At 42.8% G+C, this 12633-nt stretch overlaps 1 protein-coding gene across 1 annotated transcript in view; it reads right to left on the bottom strand.

Moving 5' to 3' along the window:
- DNAJC17 (DnaJ heat shock protein family (Hsp40) member C17) overlaps positions 1 to 12633 on the bottom strand; it is a 37563-nt gene that overhangs the window by 24118 nt on the left and 812 nt on the right. The gene's annotated exons all lie outside the window — the stretch shown is intronic.

Below are 12633 nucleotides of genomic sequence, written 5' to 3'. Positions count from 1 at the left end.
AAAAACTAAACTCTTCTTAAATCTGTAAAAAGCAATGTCAGTGGATTACATTCTAAAGTATAACAGAAATACCTGGCTTAAAGAAAGGTATTAGCTAGCATACAGGTAAATAGCCTTTTCCTTAAAGCAGTAATAAAATATAATACACACACACACACCCAAATGTCAATATTAACTTTTCCTGGTAGTTTTCCTGCTAAATACACTTAAAATTTGAATCTTCAAAAAGTTAACCAAAATGCACTCATGCACCTAGCTTCACCAAGTAATACCTGCCAAAATACAATGAATTTGAAGCCTTTGAAGGGCTTCAAATGAAAGGCAAGGTGGCTATAGACAGGAGAGAAATTCATGTGTCAGCTGCAGAGGAGTGGAGAGAATATTAAACTGGGGCTCCAGTCTAGCTTGATGCTCACTCACTGGGTGACCTCTGGCAAGTTCCATAACCTCTCTGGACCTCCATCCTCATGTCCATAAAATGAAGAGAGTAGAGGACCATGAAGATCCCTTTTAACCCCGCTGTGATATATTCTTTTCTCCCCTCAAGGGCCTTGCACAAAAACACCTGAAGGCTATCTTCCCTGATCCTGCCAATCATATGAATCATGTCTTCCTCTTTATTCCTACATTTTCCTTATGCACTTCCATTGAACCTCCTGCACTCTACCTCAGAATTCACTGCTTACTATACTGTGTGAACTGTCTGAAAGCAGACGTGATGCCTTATTCAACTCTACAAGTCCCACATGGTACTTGTCCACAGTGATATACTCCATTCATTTATAGATTTGAACTGAACAGTGAACTCTGCTGGTCCTCAATGTTATTCTATCTGATTCCCCACCTCCTCTCTACCCTGACATCTGCCTCAGTTGAGAATCACTGGTGTAGTGTTGGGTGAGTCAGCACTGGTCTATCAGGACTGGAATGAGTGAGAGGGGTGAGAGGTAAAAGGCAACCTCAGATATGAGATGTGGGCAGCCTGTATTTGACTTTAGCACTCACAGTGTAAGGAAGGTAGAACAATGATAACAGCAAGAGCTAACTTGTAGTAGGCACATATTCTGTACCAGGCCCTGTACTCTTTATCTGGACCGAGCTTCACAACAACGTTGACAAGGAGAAACTGCCAACATTCCCATTTTGCAGGTGGGAAAGCCAAGGCACACAGAGGTTAAATATTTGCTCAACAGTCTAATTATGATCAGTAGCATGATTCCTATAATCAAAACAAGCAGTCTTACCATGCACAAAGGAAAAATTACAGCCACCACACAAGATGGCTGTTGTGATGTGAGTAGGTATGGAGAAGATAACAGAGGATATGGTGGGTCACAGGGAGGAGGCAGAGGGCATGGGAGATATGACAGGGATGAAAGAGGTCCTATGACAGGATCAAGTGGCTTAAAAAAAAAGTCTTTATTGATTCCAGAGAGAGAGGAAGGGAGAGGGAAAGAGATAGAAATATCAATGATGAAAGAGTCATTGACTGGCTGCCTCCTGCACCCCCCCTACTGGGGATCGAGCCTGCAACCCGGACATGAGCCCTGACCAGGAATTGAACCTCTATCTCCTGGATGTTCAACCACAGGGATTATAGGCCCAAACGAGATGCTGATTCAGAATCTGATACTTCAGACACAATTGTGGGGAGCGTGTGTCTACAGATCAAGTAGGAGAGTTGTTTAAATGAATAGGAATTATCAAGACAAATAAACAAAAAAAGACAAACAAGAAGACCTGAATGGATGATAAATCTGTACAGACAAGGGCACAGGGAAGCCAAAAGTGGAGGCAACAGGGTTATTTGATAATGCTCCTTCAGCTAAAGCAGCCACTGACTGGTTTGATGGGAAGGAATTCCATGGCAACATCATTAAAATGTCCTTTGCCACCAGAAGACCAGAATTTATGAGAGAAGGTAGGAGTGGAGGTGGGTGGCAAGGTCGTGGAGGATATAGAGGCTATAGAAGCTTTCAAGGGGAATGGGTTTGCCCTAATCCGTCACATGGAAACATGAACTCTGCTTGAAGGAATTCCTACAATCAGTGCAATGAGCTCAGTCCAGGACTCTCATCCCTCAGATTTCTGGGGAAGAGGCTATGGTGGAGGGAAGGGCTAGAGAGGTGGAGATGGACACAGCTATGGTAGAGAGAGAAGTGGGGGTGGCTATGGTGGAGACAGAAGTGATTATGGTGGGGACAGAGGATGTGGCTATAGAGGAGACTGACGAGGCTATGGAGGGAACTGAGGAGGCTATGGTGGAGACTGAAGTGGCTATGGAGGAGACAGGAGTGGTGGCAGCTATGGAAAAGACCAAGATTGCTATGGAGGCAAAATGGAAGGAAGAAATTACTACAGAAATGACCAGCAGAACTGACCACACTGATGACTGTTCTGAATATTCCTTTGTCGCTGACATGACCCGCACTGAAACTGCTAGAGTTTTGCCTGCTTCATTCTTCGTGGACTCTTCTTGGGTAGTGAAATTAAGTGACATTTGGAATTTTATTTGGGTGGAAGGGCTGGGACAGTTTTTCTCTTAGTAATGTCCATTGAAATTTCCCCCTTTAGTTTCCAACTTTCTCCTTCCCAACCCCTGAAGCTAAGTGTGTTGTAAAATATTGACAAAATAGAAAGTGTTTTGTAATACTGCAATAAAAGCTGCTTATTCTGTGGAAAAAATATATATATATATATTTCCTCAAGGTCACAAACTAGGTAATTTATGGGACCAATATCCAAGCAGTCTGACTCCAAAGTCTACTTTCTTCTTATTACTTATTTATTTATTTATTTTAATCCTCACCTGAGGATATTTTTTTCCATTGCTTTCCAGAGAGAGTAGAAGGGGGGGGGGGAGAGGGAGAGAGAGAGAGAGAGAGAGAGAGAGAAGCATCAGTGTGAGAGAGATACATCAATTGGTTGCCTCCCGCTCATGCACTGACTGGGGCTGGGGATTGAGCCTGCAACAGAGGTACGTGCCCTTGGCCAGAATCAAACCCAGGACCCATCAATCCATGGGCCGATGCTCTAACCATTGAGCCAAACTGGCTAGGGCCAAAGTCTACTTTCTTAACTATCACTGGTGGTAAGTACAATGGCTATTATAAAGACACATTTACAATTGCCAACATTGCTTATGATTTCTATCCATTCTCAACATACAGTTGATGTAAAAAGCAACAATTCTTGATCTTACTTGTTAGGATTAGTTATAAGCACTGTTATTTTCTATGCCAGTGACCTTCTCTAGGAAATCATCATCTGGTTAAAAAATATCATCTTCTAGAATTATCAACTTTAACCTCTGCATTTCAAAATGATGAGCCACAGGAGCAAGAGACAGGGAAACTGGAAACACACAAGCTGGGGTAACCCTACAGGGACTGCTCTCTTCACATTTGTATCCCTAGCACCAGGCTGTGGGATGGGCACATGGTAGTCACTTAAAAGTTTTTGGAATCAAATGGTGTTTGTGGGAAATGTTTCTACCCTCCTCTAAAATACTCATGGAGAAAGGAAAAAACAAAACAAAAGGTAGCAGGGGGAACACTACAAAGTGTGATTTAATAAAGTGTGTGTGTGTGCCTGCCCTGGGACTGGGCACACAGCATGCTGATTTCAAGAATCAGGGTGGGACCCGGCCGGGCATGGCTCAGCAGTTGAGCGTTGACCTGGGATCCAGGTGATCGGGGTTTGATTCCCAGTCAGGGCACATGCCCGGGTTGCGGGCTCAATCAATAACTCTCTCATCATTGATGTTTCTATCTCTCTCTCCCTCTCCTTTCCTCTCTCTGAAATCAATAAAGATATATTTTTTAAAAAAAAATTAGGGTGGGGACTTCCAGCAGAGAGATTGTCAGTAACAAGGATTTTAATTATTTGACTTTAGAAGAAAATCTATCTGCAAAATTCTTTTTTTAAAATATGTTTTTATTGATTTCAGAGGACGGGAGAGGGAGAGAGAAATAGAAACACTGATGAGAGAGAAACCTAAATATCGATCGGCTGCCTCCTACATGTCCCCCACTGGGGATCCAGCCCACAACCTGGGCATGTGCCTTGACCAGGAATCAAACTGGAGACTTCTTGGTGCATGGGTCAATGCTCAATCACTGAGCCACACCAGCTGGGCTAACTGCAGAATTCTTGATTATATTTATACAACAAGGGACCAAGATTTATTATACCTGAAAATTTATGTTGAATACCTAGCAATATAGTCTTCAAAATAGCCTCCTCTTAGAGCCTTCTCTGTTACATCTCCTCTGCAAAGATATCAAAATCATATTCACCTCCACCATGAGTGTTCATTGTCAAAGATACCTGCCTATCTACCACAGTTCCTCCCAAGAGGCCCCCAAACCAACACACCCAGAGGCCAGCTTCAGACAACATCAGAGCAGGATCCAATTAGCTTCACAAGTGGCATTTACAAAGGGAGATCTTGGCAGGCACCAGACCTTGCCGAGGCAAATTCTACTTCACATGGCTGGCACCTGTAGAGGTCGGGGTTGATCCTCACAGTCAGTCAGCCAGCCAGTCTGAGGGTTGAGCCCACGCATAAATGGGCTAATAGCAACCAAGTTTCAATTATAACAGGAGGGCCCACATAACCCACACAAGGGACATTCACAGAGCATCCAGATCAGGTGATCAAGAAGACAGTGCCACTGGGTCCCACAGGACACCTCTACCAAGACTGGGAGTGATAGCAGATCTTCCTAATACATAGAAACAAACAGAAACAGGCAGCCAAAATGGGGAGACAAAGAAACATGCCCCAAATGGAAGAACAGGAGAAATCTCCAGAAAAAAAGAGCTAAATGAAATGGAGGCAAGCAAATTATCAAATATAGAGTTCCAAAAAAAAGGTTACAAGGATGCTCAAGAAACTTAGTGAGAACTACAAGAAACTTAGAACTACAACAGCATAAAAAAGGAACAGTAAGAAATGAAGAATACAATATCTGAAATTAAGAATATACTGGAAGGAATAAACAGTGGGTTGGACAAAGCAGAGGAATGAATCAGCTATTTGGAAGACAAGGTAACACAAAACACCCAATCAGGGAGGCCAAAGAAAAGAAGAATTTTAAAAATGAGCATAGTTTAAGGGACCTTTGTGACAACATGAAGCATAACAACATTTGCATCACAGGGGTAACAGAAGGAGGAGAGAGAGAGAGAGCAAGGGATTAAGAACCTATTTGAAGGTTATTAACTGAAATACTTAATATGATTAAGTAATCATAACTGAAAACTTCCCTAACCTGGCGAAGGAAAAAGACACACAAGTCCAGAAAGCACAAAGAGTCCCAAACAAGATGAACCCAAAGAGGCCCACACCCACATGCATCAAAATTAAAATGGCAAAGGTTAAAACCACAACGAGGTATCACTTCACACCTGTCAGAATGGCTGCCATCACAAATCAACAAACGACATGTGCTGGCGAGGGTGTGGAGAAAGGGGAAACCTAGTACACTGCTGGTGGGAATGCAGACTGGTGCAACCACTATGGAAAACAGTATGGAGTTTCCTCAAAAAATTAAAAATGAAGCTGCCGTTTGACCCAGTGATTCCACTCCTAGGAATGTATCCTAAGAATCCTGAAACATTCATCAGAAAGGATATATGTACCCTGATGTTCATAGCAGCACAGTTTATAATAGCTAAGATCTGGAAACAGCCCAAGTGCCCATCAGCAGATGAGTGGATAAAAATGTGGGACATTTACACCATGGAATACTACACAGCTGTAAAGAAGAAGAATCTCATACCCTTTGGGACAGCATGGATGGGCCTGGAGAATATTATGCTAAGTGAAATAAGCCAGGCAGCGAAAGACAAATATCACATGATCTCGCTTATACGAGGAATCTAAAGAACTTAATAAACTGATGAAGAGAATAGATTCAATGACATGGAAGCATAGATGAGATTCATGAATGACAGAGGGAGGGAGGAGGGCGGGTGGGTGGAAGGGGAGAGAGTAACCAAAGAATTTATGTGTATATATATATACAACCCAAGGACATGGACAATGGTGGGGAGAGGGACTGGGGAGGGGGAAGGAATGGGGTGGAATGGGTCATTGGGGAGAAAAAGGGACATCTGTAATATTTTAAACAATAATAAAATTAAAAAAAAAAAAAAAAGGACAAAGAGAGAATCTTAAAAGCAGCAAGCAAAAGACAGTTAGTTACCTACAAGGGAGCTCCCATAAGACTGACAGCTGATTTCTAAATGAAACATTTCAGGCCAGAAGGGATTGGTATGAAATATTCAAAGTGATGAAAAGCAAAAACCTACAACCAAGACTACTTTATCCAGCACGGCTATCATTTAAAATTGAAGGAGAAATAAAGAGTTTCCAAGACAAGAAAAATCTAAAGGAGTTTGTTACCATCAAACCAGTATTATAAGAAATCTTAAAAGGCCAACTTTAAGAAGAAAAACAAACAAAAACAGAGGAACATAGCTAAAAGATTAAAATGGCAATAAATATGTACCTATCAATAATCACTTTAAATGTAAATGGTTTAAATCCTCCAATCAAAAGACATAGGGTAACTGAATGGATAAGAAAAGAAGACCCATAGATAGATAGATAGATAGATAGATAGATAGATAGATAGATAGATAGATAGATAGATAGATATAGATATAGATATACTATCTATAAGAAACCCACCTCAGAACCAAAAATACATACAAACTAAAGGAAAAGGCATGGAAAAAGACACTTCATGCAATGGAAAGAGAAAAAAACTGGGGTAGCAATGCTTATATATGAAAAAATAGACTTTAAAACAAAAGCTATAGTGAAAGACAAAGAAGGACACTACATAATGATAAAGGGAGTAACTTAACCAGAGGATATAACCCTTGTAAACATTTATGCACCCAACATAGGAGCACCTAAATATGTAAAGCAAATCTTGATGGACATAAAGGGAGAGATTGACAGTAATAGAGTCATTGTTGGGGATTTTAACACCACATTGATATCAATGGATAGATTTTCAAGGCTGATAATCAACAAGGAAAGAGTGGCCTTAAATGACACACTAGATCAGATGAATTTAATTGATATCTTCAGAGCATTTCACCCAAAAGCAGCAGAATATACATTCTTTTCAAGTGCACATGAAAAACTTTTTCGCACAGACCACATGTTAGGACACAAAACAAGTCTCAATAAATTTAAGAAGATTGAAATCATATTAAGCATCTTCTCTGACCATAATGGTATGAAACTAGAAATCAATCACAAGAAAAAACCTGAAAAACACACAAAGTCACAAAGGCTAAAAAACATGTTACTAAACAAGGAATGGGTTACAATGAGATCAAGAAAATTTACAGAGCCTACTCTGTGCCAATCATCAGGTAAGGGGCTGCTACAGAAATAAATGGGCCAGATATGCTCCTTACAGCTGAGTATAGAGGGGAATAAGGCATGACACAAATAAACACACAAATGAATTAATAGCTGTAAAATGAAACAAGTGCTAGAAAAGCAGAGGATGAGTTGCTATGAAAGAATAATGGGCAAGGACTCTCTGAGGAAGTGCCATTGAAGCTGAGTTCTGAAGGAAAAGAAAAAGTAATCCAGGCTAAAAGAAGGGGAGAGAGAACATTTCTGGCAGAGGGAACAGCATGTATGGAAGGTAAGAAATTCTATTGAGTATTTTATTAAAAGTGCAATAGGGTTTTAAGGGAGTACCAAAATCATTCCATTTCCTGTGAGGAGAATGGATTGGAGGAGTGCCACAGATCAGAATAGATTGGAAGCAGGGAGACAAGTTGACAGGCTACTCTAACAGTTCAGTGGAAGTTGATGGGGGTTTGTACAGAGTAGGGGTGGAGATGGAGATAAGTGAACAGGTTTGAGAATTATTTGGGAGGTTGACTCATTAAGACATAGTGATGGACTAGATGGCAGGACTAAGAGGATAGGGAGGTATCAAGAATGATTCCAGGTTCCTAGCTTGAGTGGATGGATAGTGGTGCCATGTACTGAGACAGATAAGTACAAGGAAGGAACAGGTTTAGAAAGAGATGTTCAAGAGTTCAATTTTGGCCCGGCCGGCGTGCTCGGCAGTTGAGCATCAGCCTATGATCCAGATTGCCGTTCAATTCCTAGTGAGGGCACATGCCCCGGTTGCTGGCTCAGTCCCCAGTTGGGGGCGTGCAGGAGGCAGCAAATCAATGACTCGCATCACTGATGTTTCTATCTCTCTCTCTCCCTCTCCCTTCCTCTCTCTGAAATCAATAAAGACATATTTTTTTTTATTATTATTTTTTTAATTATTATTCTTTTTTTAAATATATCTTTACTGATTTCAGAGAGAGGAAAGGAGAGGGAGAGAGATAGAAACATCAATGATGAGAGAGTCATTGATCAAGCCCGCAACCTGGGCATGTGCCCTGACCGGGAATCGAACCCTGATTGCCTGGATCCCAGGTTGACGCTCAACCGCTGAGCCACGCCCAGCCGGGCAAGACATATATTTTTTTAAAAGTTCAATTTTGGATGTAGTAAGATTGAGACCCCTGTAAAGCATCCAAATGGAGAGATCGAATATGAAGATGGATATATAGAATTGGGATTCAGAGAAGTAGTATGAATAAAAACTAAATTTGATGTTGGTGCTCATCACTACCACTGAACTATACGGTCCTGGACAGGGTCAGAGTGACACAGTGGAAGGAGCGCTGACCTAGACTTGGTATCTAGGGGACTTGGGTTTTAGTCCCAATTCTGTCATTAACTACTGTCTCTGAATTTCAGAAACACAGGAGGTTGTCCTAGGTCAAGGTTTCTTTAACCTTTTTTGGATAAGAATTACCTCTTCTCCTCAAAAATGAATACACAAAAACATTACACATGATTTCTGGGGTTTATTCAGTTCTTGGCACCTTTCTGTGGACCCCGAATTAGCAACTCCTACTAGACTATCTGACAAGACAACCAAAGTTTAGGAGGTCTTTCTTGTACATACATTAAATATCTGTTGGTCCTCCAGGTACCCCTAGAGAATATGACAGGCCTTGAACCAAGGAGAGGGGACATAGGGCCTAGGTCTGCCTTGTTCTCTGCCAAAAAGTATCTATTACCATGAAATGAAGCTAGTCAGTACATCCAAAGGCCCCAATCTACTTTTCAAGGCTTATCTTCTTTTACCCTTTCTTTCTTCTTGGCCTATGATCCAGACAAATTGGACTACACACATTATCCCCTTTCTTGGAATATCCTTCCTCCATAACTCCAAACATCCCAACGCTGCCCCACCCCTTCTCCTGAACTAGAAGTAACCTCAGCCTATTCTAAACATCCACAGCACTTTGTCTGTGTTCCTCTTAAGGAACTTACTGAGTTCCCCCTCATTATTACTGTTGTGCCTCCCCTACTAAAAGCTCCTGTTACCCTTTAAAAGAGCCTTCTCGTTTGGAGAAACAAGATGGCAGTGTAGGTAACAGCTGCACCCGCCGCCTCCCACAACCACATCAAAATTACAACTAAAATACAGAACCACCATCACTCAGAACCTCCTGAAATCTGGGTGAACAGAAACCCTACAACCAGGGAACTGAAGAAGCACCGAGACCGGTAGGAGGGGGGAGACGCCGGAGGATAGGGGCTGAATTGGAGACTCGCCGCTGGCCCACACCCAGTGCTGCGGGGTAAACCCGAGAGGGAATCTCGGCAGGGGGGTTTCCCGGAGGAGTGAGGGGTCCCAGCCCCACAGCAGGTCCCTCAGCCCAGGGCTCCAGGGCCAGGAAGAGATGTCCCCACAACTCTGGGCTGTGAAACCAGAGGGAACTGTCTCTGAGGGTCACGGAGGCTGCAGGAGCCCAGGCTTTCCTCTTAAAGGGCCGGGGTACGGACTCACTCAGACGTGCTCCCTCTGAGCCCAGCGCCGGGCAGCAGCTTGAAAGGAACCTGGGACACTTGGGAAGCAACTAACCTGCCTGAAGTTGGGGCAAGAGCTGGAGGGGCAGCTTTCTCCCAGGCAGAAGAGCTGGCAGAGGCCACTGCTCCTTTGGTGAATCCTCCCCGAAAACAGCCAGCAGGTGCCATATTTGAATCGCCAGCACCTGACTCACACCTTTGGCCCCGCCCCGTGATTTCCAGAGGCCCTGCCCCTCCCCACCTGCAGCTCATCCCAGGCCATTTCCAGGGGCTTTTCTGTGCAAGTGGCCTCTCCAGCCCCATGCTTAGGACTTTCCTAAAATCTCTCAAATAAGCAGCAGCATGCCCCATACGGCTTGATAGGTGGCCCAAGGCCTGGCACTAGCGGCAGCCTGCATTGGATCATAGCTTGGCCTCTCCTGGACAACGCCAAGCCCAGCACAAGTAGCAGCCAACTACAGTTTGCTGTGTAGCTCATGCTGGGTGGCCCTGGGCAAGGCACTGGCAGAGGCTGACTTTGCACCGCCCCGGAGGCCCAAGAGACAGTGCACCTGGTGGTCAGACTCGACCACGCTGGATTACAACCCTACCACATCCACGAGTGACACTCAAGGGAGGCACTTGGTGAACACCAAAGCTCCACTGAAGTAAATCCTGCTTCATAGGGGTTCTCCAGCACAGCAATTCTTTGGCTGTAGTTGCAGCTGGTCCTCACAGCTGATTGGCCTGGGAGTCAGTTCCTCCCAGGGATGCCAACAGTAACCAAGGCACAACTAAAACAGGAGAGAGCACACAGCCCACACAGGGGAGCACCTAGAAGGCCCAGCTCAGGTGACTGGGGAGGCTGAGCCACTGGACCCTACAGGACACCTACTCCACAAAGCCACTCTACAAATTCCAGGAGACATAGCAGCTCTACCTAATACATAAAAACAAACACCTGGAAGCAGCCAAAATGTGGAGGCAAAGAAACATGTCACAAAGGAAAGAACAGAAGAAATCTCTAGAAGAGGAACTAAATGAAATAAATCCAAGCAAGCTAACAGATACAGAGTTCCGAATTTTGTTTATAAGGATATTTAAGCAGACTATTAGGGAAATAACTGAGAAAATCGATAACATAATAAAGTACCAATTTGAAATGAAGGCTACAGGAACAGAAATGAAGAATAATTTACATGGAATCAATAGTAGAGTAGAGGATGCTGAGAATCAAATCAGCAATTTGGAACATGAGGAAACAAAAAACACCCAACCAGAAGAGCAAAAAGAAAAAAGAATCCAGAAATATGAAAATAGTATAAGGAGCCTCTGGGACAACTTCAAGAGCCCAACTTTTGTCTTATTGGGGTGCCAGAAGGGGAAGAAAGAGACCAAGAAATTGAAAACCTATTTGAAAAAATAATTACAGAAAACTTCCCCTACCTGGGGAAAGAAAAAAACTTACAAGTCCAGGAAGCACAGAGGGTCCCAAACAAGAGGAACCCAAAGAGGCCCACAGCAAGACACATCATAATTAAAATGCCAAAGGTTAAAGACAAAGAGAGAATCCTAAAAGCAGCAAGAGAAAAGCAGTTAGTTACCTATAAGGGAGCATCCATACAACTGTCAGCTGATTTCTCAACAGAAACTTTGCAGGCCAGAAGGGAATGGCAAGAAATATTCAAAGTGATGAAAAACATGGAACTACAACCAAGACTGCTCTACCCAGCAAAGCTATCACTTAGAATTGAAGGTCAAATAAAGAGCTTCACAGATAAGAAAAAGCTGAGTTCATCACCACCAGACCAGCACTACAGGAAAAATTGAAGGGTCTTCTTTAGGAAGAAGCTAATGAACAAAAGAATCTGATGAACTAAATAGATCCAGAGACATTGATGCATAAAAGAGCCTTCTCACATATCCCTTATCTCATCTGAGTGAAAACTGGATCCCAACCACACTGGTCTGCTTAGACCTTGGTTTTTGGCTAGACAACAGCCCAACCCCCACACACACTTGTGTCCATTCTACACACTGATGTTTAATATTTTAAATTCTGATTATGTCACTTCTCTGAGTAATATATACATCAACAGCTCCCAATTACTTTCCTCAAACGTTCTCAACTTCAGGGTTCCAACACATTAGCTAGATCTGGTTTGAAATGTCTAAGGTAGTTTCTCACTATTAATGAAGTACAAGTTAAACAATTTATAAATGTAGAGCACTTAGAATAGTGCTCAGCACACTGTGTTATTATATAGGTGCTAGGCATTACTAATACTGAAATTTTAAGACTTATCAAACAGGTGCAACACATGTTGCACATCCACATGGCCCACTTCTCATTTCAGCTGTGGCTGCAGGGGACAGTTCTGTGCAGGTTGACAGCATCTCTCCTCAATGGCCCTATGGGTCTCCCTGCTTTTCTGCTCTAGAGCTTCCTCTTATAAGTTCAATCATTTAATGAGCAGGGCAGCCTGGAAATATAGAGTTATTCATAGCCATTAATTTTATTTTAATTTATTGATTTTTAGAGAAAGAAACAGAGAGGGAAGGGGAGGGAAGGAGAAAGGGGGGAGGGACATAAATTTGTTGTTCCACTTATTTATGCATTCATTGGTTGATTCCTGTATGTGCCCTGATCAGCCGGCAGCTTTGGCATATCCGGATGACGCTCTAACCAACTGAGGTACCCGGCCAGGGCAGGCATTAATTTTCATCTG

Source organism: Miniopterus natalensis, chromosome 1 (assembly GCF_054644295.1).
Source record: "Miniopterus natalensis isolate mMinNat1 chromosome 1, mMinNat1.hap1, whole genome shotgun sequence".
NCBI classification, from domain to species: Eukaryota; Metazoa; Chordata; class Mammalia; order Chiroptera; family Miniopteridae; genus Miniopterus; species Miniopterus natalensis.
The sequence above is the reverse complement of the archived record's forward strand: the minus strand, read 5'-3'. Positions and strand labels throughout refer to the sequence as shown.